Genomic DNA, 12,828 nt, shown 5'->3' on the forward strand with positions numbered 1-12,828 from the left:
GATGTAAAACAAAATCATAGTAGCCTAACTCATTTCTGTTATTTATCATTCAGGTTCATCTGGTAAAGAACCTTCTTCTGATGTTTCAAAAGACAGTGGCTCCTGCTTCTTCAACATCACTTGCTGCTATGGCAACTGATAACAAAGTGCAGGCTACTCCAGCTGTATACAGAATGAACATATTATGAGGAAATGTGAGTTCATTAAACCTGTTTACTAGTATAAGGAAAAAGTAGGAATTTAAAGTTTGATTGGAGATCATAGAAATAAAAAGTAGGGAAACAAGGGAGGTCACCGTCACCTACACCTGCAGATATACTAGTGGGCTTTTAATCATTTAATCCCTACTCCCGTAACTGAATTAGGGATTAAATGTCCACTAGTGTATCTTCAGGTGTAGGCAACCTCCCTTGTTTTCTAACTTTTTTATCTCTATAATCCTTAGTGGAACTTGAAATTCCTAATTTTTACTTATACTTGTTTTTTTACTTTTTTGTAACATTATTTTGACTGATGAACTCATGCATACTTCATCAAAAGAAAGGATGGTGCCAGAGTTAATGTTTCGTCTGAACTTGCACCCTAGGTATCAATTACTGACTCAAAAGTAAAGTAGCTATTACACTTTGCTATCAACTACATTCACCCTGTTGTACAGCGCTATAAATGAAGAACAATAGGAAATGCACCACTGCAATCAATCTAGTCACTACAAAAAATATGGACAATTCACAAGCCCCTATCGTGGCCATCACACTTTGCATTCACCTATAATATTATTTCAATCCATTGCTACACAGCATTACAAATAAAGAACAGTACAAGAAGCATCTCTGCAATCAATCCAGTTGCTATGGAAAATACCGGTGAGATCAAGAGTGAGATACCAACACAGCCACAGGGAAGTTGCATCGCACTATAATGAATCGACACCTTGTCAGTATCATTAGTCAGTGAAAAGAACTGGAACACAAAGGAGGACAAAAACAAGTTTATGATGTGTGTATTGGACCTACTGTAGTAGGCAAAAGGGCACATGTCGGGATGAAGTGACATCGAACAGTGAAGAAATCAAGCCTGTAACTATATCCATTGTTGAAATATGCTTGGCTGAAGGCATCAGTTAAAATAAAATACTATGAATTAGAAAACTTTTTAGAAGGGTTTGGGGGTTGGTCTGAAGACATTTTTGGGCTTGACTATGCCTAACCAATACTGCAAAGTTGTCATGAAGGGAAATTGAGACTGGTTTTAGAGTGATGTTTTTAGTTTGAAAAAGTCCAGTTCTTCATGATCCCTAGTATCTTACCAGGTCTGGTAAAATAGAGCATGTGGGCACATAAACGTTCCCTACTTTTTCAAACTTTGATGTGTCATAACTTGTGTTCCATTATTGCTTTGCCATGAAATTTTCAGCAGTTATTAAATATTTAGTTGGCTTTAAAATACAAGTCACAAAATAAAAATATTCTATCCTGGTACTGAGATATGAGAGACTATGTAGCGGGATGTAGTTTGTGACCGCTTGTCCTATTTCTGCAGGCCTGGTCACATATACAGTACTACTGTAGAGTCGAGTTGTTAAGCACATGTGTCTATTAAGCGCATATCATTTGTTAAACACTTAGTGACTAACCATGGCTGATAAGCACACACGGCCCAATGTGAAGCTTACATGCCATGAAGCTATGAACAGGAAGAAAAGCTGGAAATAATGGAAAATCATTGTCTCCTTGAGTGCTTACATCTCCCTTGAAGTCTCCCTTCGCTATGTATACAGCAAACCAGCCTTCTAGATTGCAATATTCTTTCATCATGAGAAGGATTTAATCCAGTCAAATTTCCTTATACATCGGCGTGGTGACCACGACCTACTCAATTACAACCTATCGATTCAGTGTTAAACACACCATAATTGTTAATTAGGCATATGTGCTTAACAGATAGTATTATTTTTACTGAAACTTTTCTCTGAAAATTATAAGCGCATGTGCTTAACAACTTGACTCTGCGGTACTGTACTGTATGATACACTAAAATGTGCTCTGACCTGGGAAGCTATGATTATTATACATGCATAAGCCACACTTTTCTGGCCTTATACTGAGCAGGTAACTACATTATGATGTCACTTTGTATCAAATGAGACATTTTAGTTGCTGGCTTAGAAAAGTGACCTCACTCATATGTATAACACGGTGACCTTATTAAGACCTTGTTGTACAGTTTGTATATTTGCAACAGTGGATTTGGTGACACTCACCTTCAGAACACTTGTCATGTTTTAGTATACACAGATTTTGACTCCTGAAATCAGGTCACCTTATGGACACCTTGATAATTAAGGCACTTGTCCATGATCCCATCTGTATTATACATATACACAGGAACATTTGGAATTTTCAACTAGAGTAGGGACCATAGCACATCGATAGAAAGTACTGAAACAAGCTGGAGTAGCTATAGTGCACAATATTAAATCACAGTAAAACATTAAGAAGTGTTATATCCCTACTGTGCATTTCCATTATGGTATCTTGAACACTGTAGGGATATAACACTTCTTATTGTTTTATTGTGATTTAATACAAGTAGAATGAAAATTAGGAATTTTAAGCTGGATTAGGGATCATAAAAAACAAAAAAGCAGAGAAACAAGGGAACAGTCAAAAAGTTGTGAAACAAGGGAGGTTGCCTTACCTGCAGATATACTAGTGGACATCTAATCCCTACTCTTCAGTCTATAACCATGACTGAATTAGGGATTAGATGTCCACTAGTATATCTGCAAGTATAGGCAACCTCCCTTGTTTCACAACTTTTTAGCTGTTCCCTTGTTTCCCTGTTTTTTTTTTGTTATTTTCCTTCTACTTGTTTGTTTACTTTTTAAATAACACAATTATGACCACTGAGTCCACTTGTACCACATTAAAAGAAAGGATGGCACCAGGCGAGGTGCCAGGCATTCCATAAAATAAAATTGTATCTGAATGCGCTCCCCAATAATCAATTACTCACTGAAAAGTGAGGTGGCCATCACGCTTCTTTTGTAGCTATACTCCACTCATTACACAGCATTACAAATGAAGAACAGTACAAGAAACTTCTCTGCTATGAATCCAGTCGCTATGGAAAATGTGGGTGAAAAGTATGACACAGACAGAGGGAAGCCGTATTGCACTATTGCAAATTGACACTTTGCGTTATCAGCAAAAAGAACTGGAACACAAAGGAGGACAAAGGTAGGTCCATGATACATGCATTGTACATACTGCAGTTTACGAAAAGGCACATCTCAGGATGAAGTGACATTGAACAGTGAAAAAAAACATGCCCGTAGCCTTATCTATTGTTGAGTTATGCTTGGCTGAAGGAATCAGTTAGTTAGTCATGCAGCAGAAAATTCAGTTAAATAGGAAATTTTATTAAATTCCATAGAAACAGGTTTAGGGTCACTCTGTAGGCACTTTTGGGCTTGGCCATGCCTAACCAATACCGCCAAGCTGTTATGGAGGAAATTTGAGGCAGGGGTGATATTTTTGGTAAGAAAGCCTAAAACTACATGATCCCTAATATACAGTACTACTGTACTGTATGATTGTGCACTACTCCAGCTTGTTTCAGTATTTTCTATTGATGTGTTATGGTCCCTATTCTAGTTGAAATTTCCAAATTTTTGTGTACTTGTTTGTTTACTTTTTTGTAAATAATTTTTATGACTGGTGAACCCATGCATACCATATCTGAAATGGCGCCACACACCAGCATTGAAACCGGGTCACTGCTGCTGACCTGGATGACCCACTGACCCAGATGTGATCCGGATTGACCCGGATTAATTAAAGCCGAGGCGTGCGATAAGAGCTATGTTTCGGGTAGTCTCGAGCGAGCGAGACTATGTTTTGAGCGTTCGATTTGTGTTGAGTAAACGAGTAGTTATGTGATAACTAAGCCGGTAAGTTTATAATTTAAAATCAGTCAGTGGGTTTGGTTCCACGTAAGTACTGCGAGTTTACAGACAGCAATTGGGTATGGCTTCGTGCATACCTAGTATTGCAATTTCCTGGTATATTAAAGTGGGTGTGGCTCACAAAACTACTTATCCTGCTGCAAGACTTGACTATACACAACTCTTACAATAATTGATTGGTGGGCGTGGCTCCATGTAAGCTTGCAGACAACCAATGGAGTTTCGTGCTACAGACTACACTTACAAATAAATGGGCGTGGCTGAGCGTATGTTTGCAACGTGATAAGTGGGCATGGCTCACGAAAGAGCTGTGCGATAGCGTTTATGAGTTTCCACGTCGTCAAACAAACAATTTCGTTTCTCACGTGATCCAATCTGGGTCAGACCTGGATAATTTGTAAACCGGGTCGGACCCGGATGACCCGGAGAAAATGCGACCTGGTTGACCCAGATGACCCGACCCGGTTTCAACGCTGCCACACGCCCCAGCTATATCAATTATTGTCTAAAAGTGAAGTATTCATTATGCTTCGTTGTCAGCTATGTTCAACCCGTTACACTGCATTTCAGATCAAGAACTATTCGAAAAACACCTCTACAGTCCATGCATACTGAAAAAGAAATGGTGCCGCACACCCCAGTTATATCAATTATTGTCTGAAAAGTGAAGTATCCATTACGCTTCATTGTCAGCTATGTTCAACCCATTACACAGCAGTAGGAATCAAGAACTGTTCAAAAAGCACCTCTTTGTAATCAAAATAGCCACTATGAAAAATGTGCACGATTTCCATTACGAAGGGAAGCCATCATGTGTTACCGCCAAATTGACACTACATTGTCAGCAAAGATGAATGGGACACAAAGGAGGACACTTGTAAGTCCATGAAGAATGCATTGCACGTACTGCAGTATGCCAAAAGGCACCTGTCAGGCCAAAGCGATGTTGAACAGGGAAAAATTAAGCCCGTACGTAACCTTAGCCATTATTGAGTTACGCTTGTCTGAAGGCATCAGTCAGTTACTCAGTTAATAGAAAATTCCATTAAATAATTTTTTGTAAAATTCCGTAGCGACTTGTTGAAAGAGTTTTGGGTTATCTAAAGGCTTGTTTGGGTTTAGTTTACCTAACCAATACTACCTCACCATCATCAGGAAGAATTGAAGCTGGTTTTTGGGTGATATTATTTCGTGGGCCATGCCTACTCCTTTGTGGTCCCTACTATACAGTTACTATCGTACTGTATGATTAGTGTTGCCAAACTGCACATACAGTACTTAGTAACAGCGAGACACTGATGATATGGAGGTGTCTTCAAAGATCAATAATTATCAAGGCACAATGGCGTCCAAGTTAGTTAGTCTCATAGACATCAAGGGTATTATATGGTAAGTTCCTATAGCTACCTCAAAGATTAAAATGGTCATGGCAACTCATGGAGCTGAAGTGATAATGGTTTGTAAACTTGATAAATAATTGAGGCTAACAAGTATGTGAGAATGGGAGTGAATGTGAAGAGCCAATACCAACATGACTGTCTAAGTCTACAGAATGATGTTATGATGAATACTAGGAAGAAATTAATAGCTTCAAGTATTAGCCAGCTACCAGCAATGATGATTTGTAGAGTGCATTCCAACTACACAAGAAACCAGCTACACAGCTACCCAAAGGATTTCTTAGATGCAATCACTTTTTTATTAACATTATATATAGGTGTCACATTCCTTGGTGTTTAAGAAGTTGTGGGACTCATTGTGGTTGCATGTAAACAATTGTTTTATTGAATCAGATGTCTTGTGTACATGTAATAAGACACCTGCTATCAGGCTCCTTCATAAATGAGACATGGACATTGTCTAATGTTGTGTTGATATAACAATGACTGTTGAAATTACCTCCTTCCTGTCACTGTGGCATTTTGCTAAGAGTTTGTGAAAGAGAATACCACCAGATGCTCCTAACATGCCATGTAATTATAATAATGTCTTCTTTAATAGTGGAGAAGAGGTTGAAGTTTATGGATAATGTACCATGGGATATGTGTATTGTTTTGGTAGTCAGTACAACATGTTAGTTCCTTTGAATTAATGTCAGTGTTAAGAATCAGCCAATTTTGTTGAAAAATATGCTGATAATGGCAGTGAGCACAATGTTCGTATTTTTCACACTGCAGAACAGCAACAAAGCACATTTTGTATGAAAGAGATCAAGATACTCTAATAGAGCAGTCACACATGCTTGTAAGCTTAAGGTACTGCAGTGCACTTCTATTGATTCTGAGCATTATAGATATGTTTTGAGCAAATTAAATTATGGAAGGAAAATAGGTAGAAATAGGCTCCTCCTTAGTCAGTATTATGAATTCCTCACACTGTTGAAGTACTTCCTAAACACATTAAAGGAATGTTATAGTCATTTACACTAGTATGTATCCTCTCACGCTATGTGTTCTCCACCTATGAAGTGTTAACTTCTGTTACACCTGTAGTATTCAATAGCTATTTGTAGGCACCGGCTGATTATGCCAGCATAATTTAAAGCATAATAGTTGACCAAAAAGCATCAAGAATAATGTCAGCATAATAGGGACGATATTTGAAAATTTAACATTAAAATGCACAATATACGCATGCCAAATATTCACTGCCAATAGTGAATATTTAGTGCATTTCATATTTAAAAACACGTAATATAGCTTATTAAACTGTTTCTTTGTTGGTTATTCACACTTTTCAGAAATAAGATTGAGATACTCTAATAGAGCAGTCACTTACTCTAATACAGCAGTCAGGAAAGGTTGATATACTCTAATAAAATAGTCAGTTCTAGAGCATCATCTAGCATAATTTTAAGCATAATAGGCTTAATTTTTTTAGCAATGCTCAAAAGCATAATAGGTAAAATTTTGGGCATAATAAACTGGAGCCTAGCTATTTGAAGGACAATATTATTGGCCTGTTATCTATGCTTCATGACACATGGTGGTGTGCCGTGCCGCCAAGAAAGCCAGCACACCTCACCATGAGTATATTGACATCAAGAAAGAAAACAGCATTTTCACGCATGCATGGCTTCAATTCCCTTCACCAAAACACACCACTTTTGCATTAAAGCTCTCTGCCAGGTAGGGTAGACCATACTACAAATTTGATTAAATTATTACCGGTTATTTGAAAAATATGGATGTTCAAAGTTTTGACTTAATTTCTTCATTTTTTCCCTTTATTTTCGTAAGCCATAGAGGGCTATGGGGGCTATGATTTATTGTCAAACATTTTGCAAATCTTGCTATAAAATGTAAACACGTAACTCCATTTTCTCAAACTTTGGCACAAATGAAGAGCATATAAAGATGACTTCGTATGCCAAATGTGCTGTGAATCTGATATGTATCCAAGAAGTTAAGAGCATTTATTCATGTAAAGGAAGATCAACTTTTGTCACAGCTACGGGGTAAACCAAGTATGGAAAATTGATGTGTACATAGGCTGATCATTGTAGCAGTGGCTTGTGGTGGTTTGAAAGGCAATAGAGTTACAGATGAAACAAAATCCAAACAAGTGTACAATCACCAGATTGAGATACTCTAATAGAGCAGTCACCATGGGGAAAAGGTGCACAAAAATGTATAAAAACTACTTACCAGATTTCAAACTAGGGACCTCTATACCTACCACCAGCGTCATTAACCACTGAACTGCTGCTACAGTATCTTGGCTGATCACCTCACTTAATTTCTTTATAAATGTCAATTCTAGTTTAGAATCTGCTGATAATTTGTAATTTCGTACATAGATCTACCAATAGAAATTCTAGTTTGCTCTAGAACATCCATGTATGTTTTACTAGAAGTCCTCAAAAGATATACACCCTATTTTTACAGCTTGGCTGATTTTTCACTTCTTTTTGCACAGCCATTATTAAATTTTATTAGCATCAACATCATTATAGCCATTAATTTCTTGGCCACCACCTTTGATTTCACAACTTTTTCACCCAGCCTTTCTTCTTTTTTGTGAGGCTGCACCATTTTTTCACAGCTTGGCTGTTTGTTTGTGTTGTCACATTTCCACCTTACTATCTCATAATTAACACAAAGATACACAAGGAACATGCATGGATAGTAGTGTTGCACCGATATGGGATTTTTCCAATATTCCGATAACCGATATTGGATAATATTTTCAAGCCGATAAACGTAACCGATCCGATATAGCACAGCATGTCTATCTTTTAGCAATTTTTACTAGAAGTTTGATTATGAAGGGTCAATTTAGCTTTTTTATAGCAGCAGTATTGCTATAACAGCAACTGACAGTAAAATGAAGCAGTAATAACAACGTTTTAATGCGGGAAAATACGACTCAATGCATTTGTAAACATGACGAGCATTTATTTCTAAATACATACACAATATCCGTATCTGCTGCTTTTTTCATCATGGCGCCGATCCGATACCGATATCCAAAAAAACAGCCGATACATGGCTTTTCCGACAAGCGATCCGATTATCGGTGCAACACTAATGGATAGTAATACAACACATATAATTCAGTAATGTCAACTGTTCTTGTCTCTTGTGGTTTTCATTTTGTATTTGTAATCTAACCAGTAAAGATCACTTTTGATTTTGGGTTTAGAAATTTCATGTTATTACTGATGCCTACAGTGTAACATGTTCCAGGTTGATGTCATCTCACTAGTCACTATAATATGAGTATCACACACAAACACACACACACACATCTTTTGTGGCTATGCAAGCATGAGATACATCAGCTGCAGCGGTATCATACAGTACGATAGTAACTGTATAGTAGGGACCACAAAGGGGTAGGTGGCCCACGAAATAATATCACTCAAAACCCAGCCTCGATTTTCCCTTATGACGATGAAGCAGTATTGGTGAGGTAAAACTAAGCCCAAACAAGCTTTCAGGTCAACCCAAAATGCTTTCAACAAGTTGCTACAGAATTTAAAAAAAAATTTATTCAATAGAATTTTCTATTTACTGACTGAGTAAGTAACTGACTGATGCCTTCAGACAAGCATAACTCGATAACAACTAAGGCTACAGGCTTGATTTTTTCACTGTTCAACATCGCTTCGGCCCAACAGGTGCCTTTTGGCATACCGCAGTATGTACAATGCATTCTTCATGGACTTACCAGTGTCCTTCTTTGTGTCCCATTCATCTTTGCTGATAGGGAAAGGTGTCGATTTGGCGTGAGCACGTGATGGCTTCCCTTCGAAACGAAAATTGTCTGTATTTTTCATCGTGGCTATTTCGATTGCAGAGGTACTTTTCAAACAGTTCTTGATTTGTACTGCTGTGTAACGGGTTGAACATAGCCTACAGCGAAGCGTAATGGATACTTCACTTTCAGACGATAATTAATATGATTGGGGCACGGCACAATTTCTTTCTTTTGATATGCGTGGATTGTAGAGGTGCTTTTCGAACAGTTCTTGATTCGAAATGATGTGTAATGGGTTGAACATAGCTGACAACGAAGCGTAATGGATACTTTACTTTCCAGACGCTAATTGATATAGCTGGGGCGCGCGGTGCCTTTTCAGATGCAGTATGCGTGGGTTCACCAGTCATAATAAAATTATTTACAAAAAAAGTTAACAAACAAGTACACGAAAAAAATTGGATTTTTCAACTAGAGTAGGGACCATAGCACATCAATAAAAAGTACTGAAACAAGTTGGAGTAGTCCATGATATTAAATCACTGTAAAACAATAAGAAGTGTTATATCTCTACTGTGCACTTCTTATTGTTTTACAGTGATTTAATATCATGGACTACTCCAACTTGTTTCAGTACTTTTTATCGATGTGCTATAGTCCCTACTCTAGTTGAAAATTCCAAATTTTTTCGTGTACTTGTATCCATATTATGCATGGTGAGGTCTTTGGTATTGCATAAAATTATATTGTATAAATTTTTGTAACGATTCCAGTCTACTAGCACATGTGGATTATTCCTGCATGACTATAGTCAGTACACGTTCACTTGAGCCCACTTGAGCCCCGCCAAATATAGTAGTATCAAAGAAGTGAACATGTGTTCACTCCCAATGGTTTTGTGCTGGAACAAGCATGTTTTCATGTTGTAAACATGTTTGCACACCTGAATTGTCCATACTAAATGTATGGGATATTTTTAAAGCCTCATGACTCACTTGTTCTTGCCCATATCAAAGTGCTTTTTTGATTAACAGTTCTGGCATTAAAAGGGCTTCACAGCGCTACTAAATGTTAGGGCAGCTGGCCCATGTAACCAGAGTTATTAACAAGAAACGAGGGTGAATGGAACAGACTATAGATGGTGAATAATCAAAGAAATATGTTGATATACTAAACCAGGGGGACATTGGAAACAGTGGAAATTGAAAACTGAAACTGAAAAACTGAAACGGAAAAACTGAAACGGAAAAACTGAAACTGAAAAACTAAAATTGGTCAAAACTTCATATTAACAGGTACCTCTTAACAAAGACCACCTCTATAATAGACCACCTCTATAATAAGACTGCCCCTAAAATAAGACCACCTCATTATAGTAGTTATGTCAAGTAGGTCCAAAAATATAGCTAAGGTGTACTCATAATGTAATAAAGTATCAATCAATCAGACAGTACTTAAAAGTTGAAATGACAGCTGCAGGGTTGTACAAAAGGATATACTATCTTATCATGCCAACACCTAAAGTCCATGGTCATGTCACAAATGAAAATGGAGCAATTGCATGCATAATTGAATTTGATAATGGATTTCTCATGATTATTATTGTGCATGATTTAGGAGTTGCATAGTTACAAAATCAACATTAATGATTCTTGATTTTGTGTCTTAATAATTGTTAGGTACACATAATAAGCATCCTCGAAGATTTAAAAACCTGAGGTGACATCAGTAATTACCGAGGCGCAGGTAATTATTCACAGGTTTTTAAATCCTCAAAGACACCTATCACGAGTGTCTAACTATTACCAAGACACAAAGTCCAAGATCATTAATTTATCTATGCAACTCTTAAATCATGCACAATTCATGAGAAATCCAGTATCAGCAGAGTAATTGTGCATGCAATTACCCCATTTTCATTGTGACATGACCATGGACTTCAGGTCTTGGTATGATAAGATAGTATATCCTTTTGTACAACCCTGCAGCTGTCGTTTTAACTTTTAAGTACTGTCTGATTGATTGATACTTTATTACATTATGAGTACACCTAATGGCTTTTTTGTTGGACTTACTTGACATGACTACTATAATGAGGTGGTCTTATTAGAGGCGGTCTTATTATACAGGTGGTCTTATTACAGAGGTGGTCTTTGTTAAGAGGTACCTGTTAATATGAAGTTTTGACCAATTTTAGTTTTTCAGTTTCCTTTTTTCCTTTTCAGTTTTTCAGTTTCAGTTTTCAATTTCCACTATTTCCAATGTCCCTAAACCAGGTGTTCACTACAATGTAAACACCCTAGCTATAAAGTGTTTGTGCTTTACCATTGCAAAATTGAGGATTTGTGTAATACCACTACATGAGTGTGCCAGTAGCTACACTCTACTATAATTATATACTTCAGTATGAATATTATTATACATGTTATACTACACTACAGGCAGCAGTGGAGATCACCAGTCACTATGATAGTGTTGTATGTAAGATCCATTATGAGGTTGATGACATAGCCAAGGTGGGGAACCCCCTAGTGGATATTGAGCTGGAAGGTGATGATGTTAACATAACTGGTGAGTTTGTGTATGTTTTGTTCATTAGTGCTGTGAACCTGCAGAGTTTACTAAAACCAGTTATTGGAAGGTGAATAACTGGATATTGACTGGTTAAACATTATGGCACTAAACATGCCTGTTGGAAGCCTTAGGGTGGTACCAAAGTGACCATCAACACCCTGTGTTACAATAACAGTTATTACAATCACATATTTACACATGCTTTGAGGTTATGTTATGATGTTAACACTTGTCAGCAGGGGTAATTTATGGTTTACCAAGTGGGTGGGCTAAACCAGTTTAAAGGCTTCTTAGCCAATAATTAGTTAATAAAGGAGTTAGTAAAATGCGGAATACAGAATAAGCAAATCTTATCTTTTGCAGATTGTACAAATAGTTACATGCTCTATAGCAATCATACTTTATTTACACCTTGCAAAAGCTCTGCATGGCATGCCACAGCGATGGATAAACAGCAGCTGGGCGAGCATTAAATGGGATGAGCACACAACCATTCACCCTAGAACGATCTACCTTCGTTAAACTTACTTATCTATACTCCTTAGTTGATATAGCTACCAAACGCCAAGACCTAGTTCTATTGTTAGGTTAAACTAGCCACCCTTCATGTGCATACGACCGAATTTATTAGAGTCACACTAAAGTTCAGCAGGGAAGTCCAGTGGTTGTGTCTTTAAATGGATTTCAAAACTCTTCAGGTTTGAATCAAGAGTATAGGTAAGTACAGTTAGTGAAGGTAGATCATTCTAGGGTGATTGGTTGTGTGCTCGTCCCATTTAATGATCGCCAGTTGCTGATCTATCCGTCACTGTGGTGCGCCATGCAGAGCTGTTATAAGGTAAATAAAGTATAATTGCTATAGAGCATATGACTATTTGTACAATCTGCAAAAGTTAAGTTTTGCTTATTTTGTTATTCCGCAATTCCGTATTCTACTAATTTCCAGTTAATAACAGGATTTTCCATACTGGTTCACAACACTACTGTTCATTAAACTATCTCTAAGTTGTGTATATCAAACACAATAATTAAATTTTGTTATCTTGTGAAATATAATTGTAGTCCCTCTTGATCATGATTAT

This window comes from Dysidea avara, chromosome 5 (assembly GCF_963678975.1).
Source record: "Dysidea avara chromosome 5, odDysAvar1.4, whole genome shotgun sequence".
NCBI lineage: Eukaryota > Metazoa > Porifera > Demospongiae > Dictyoceratida > Dysideidae > Dysidea > Dysidea avara.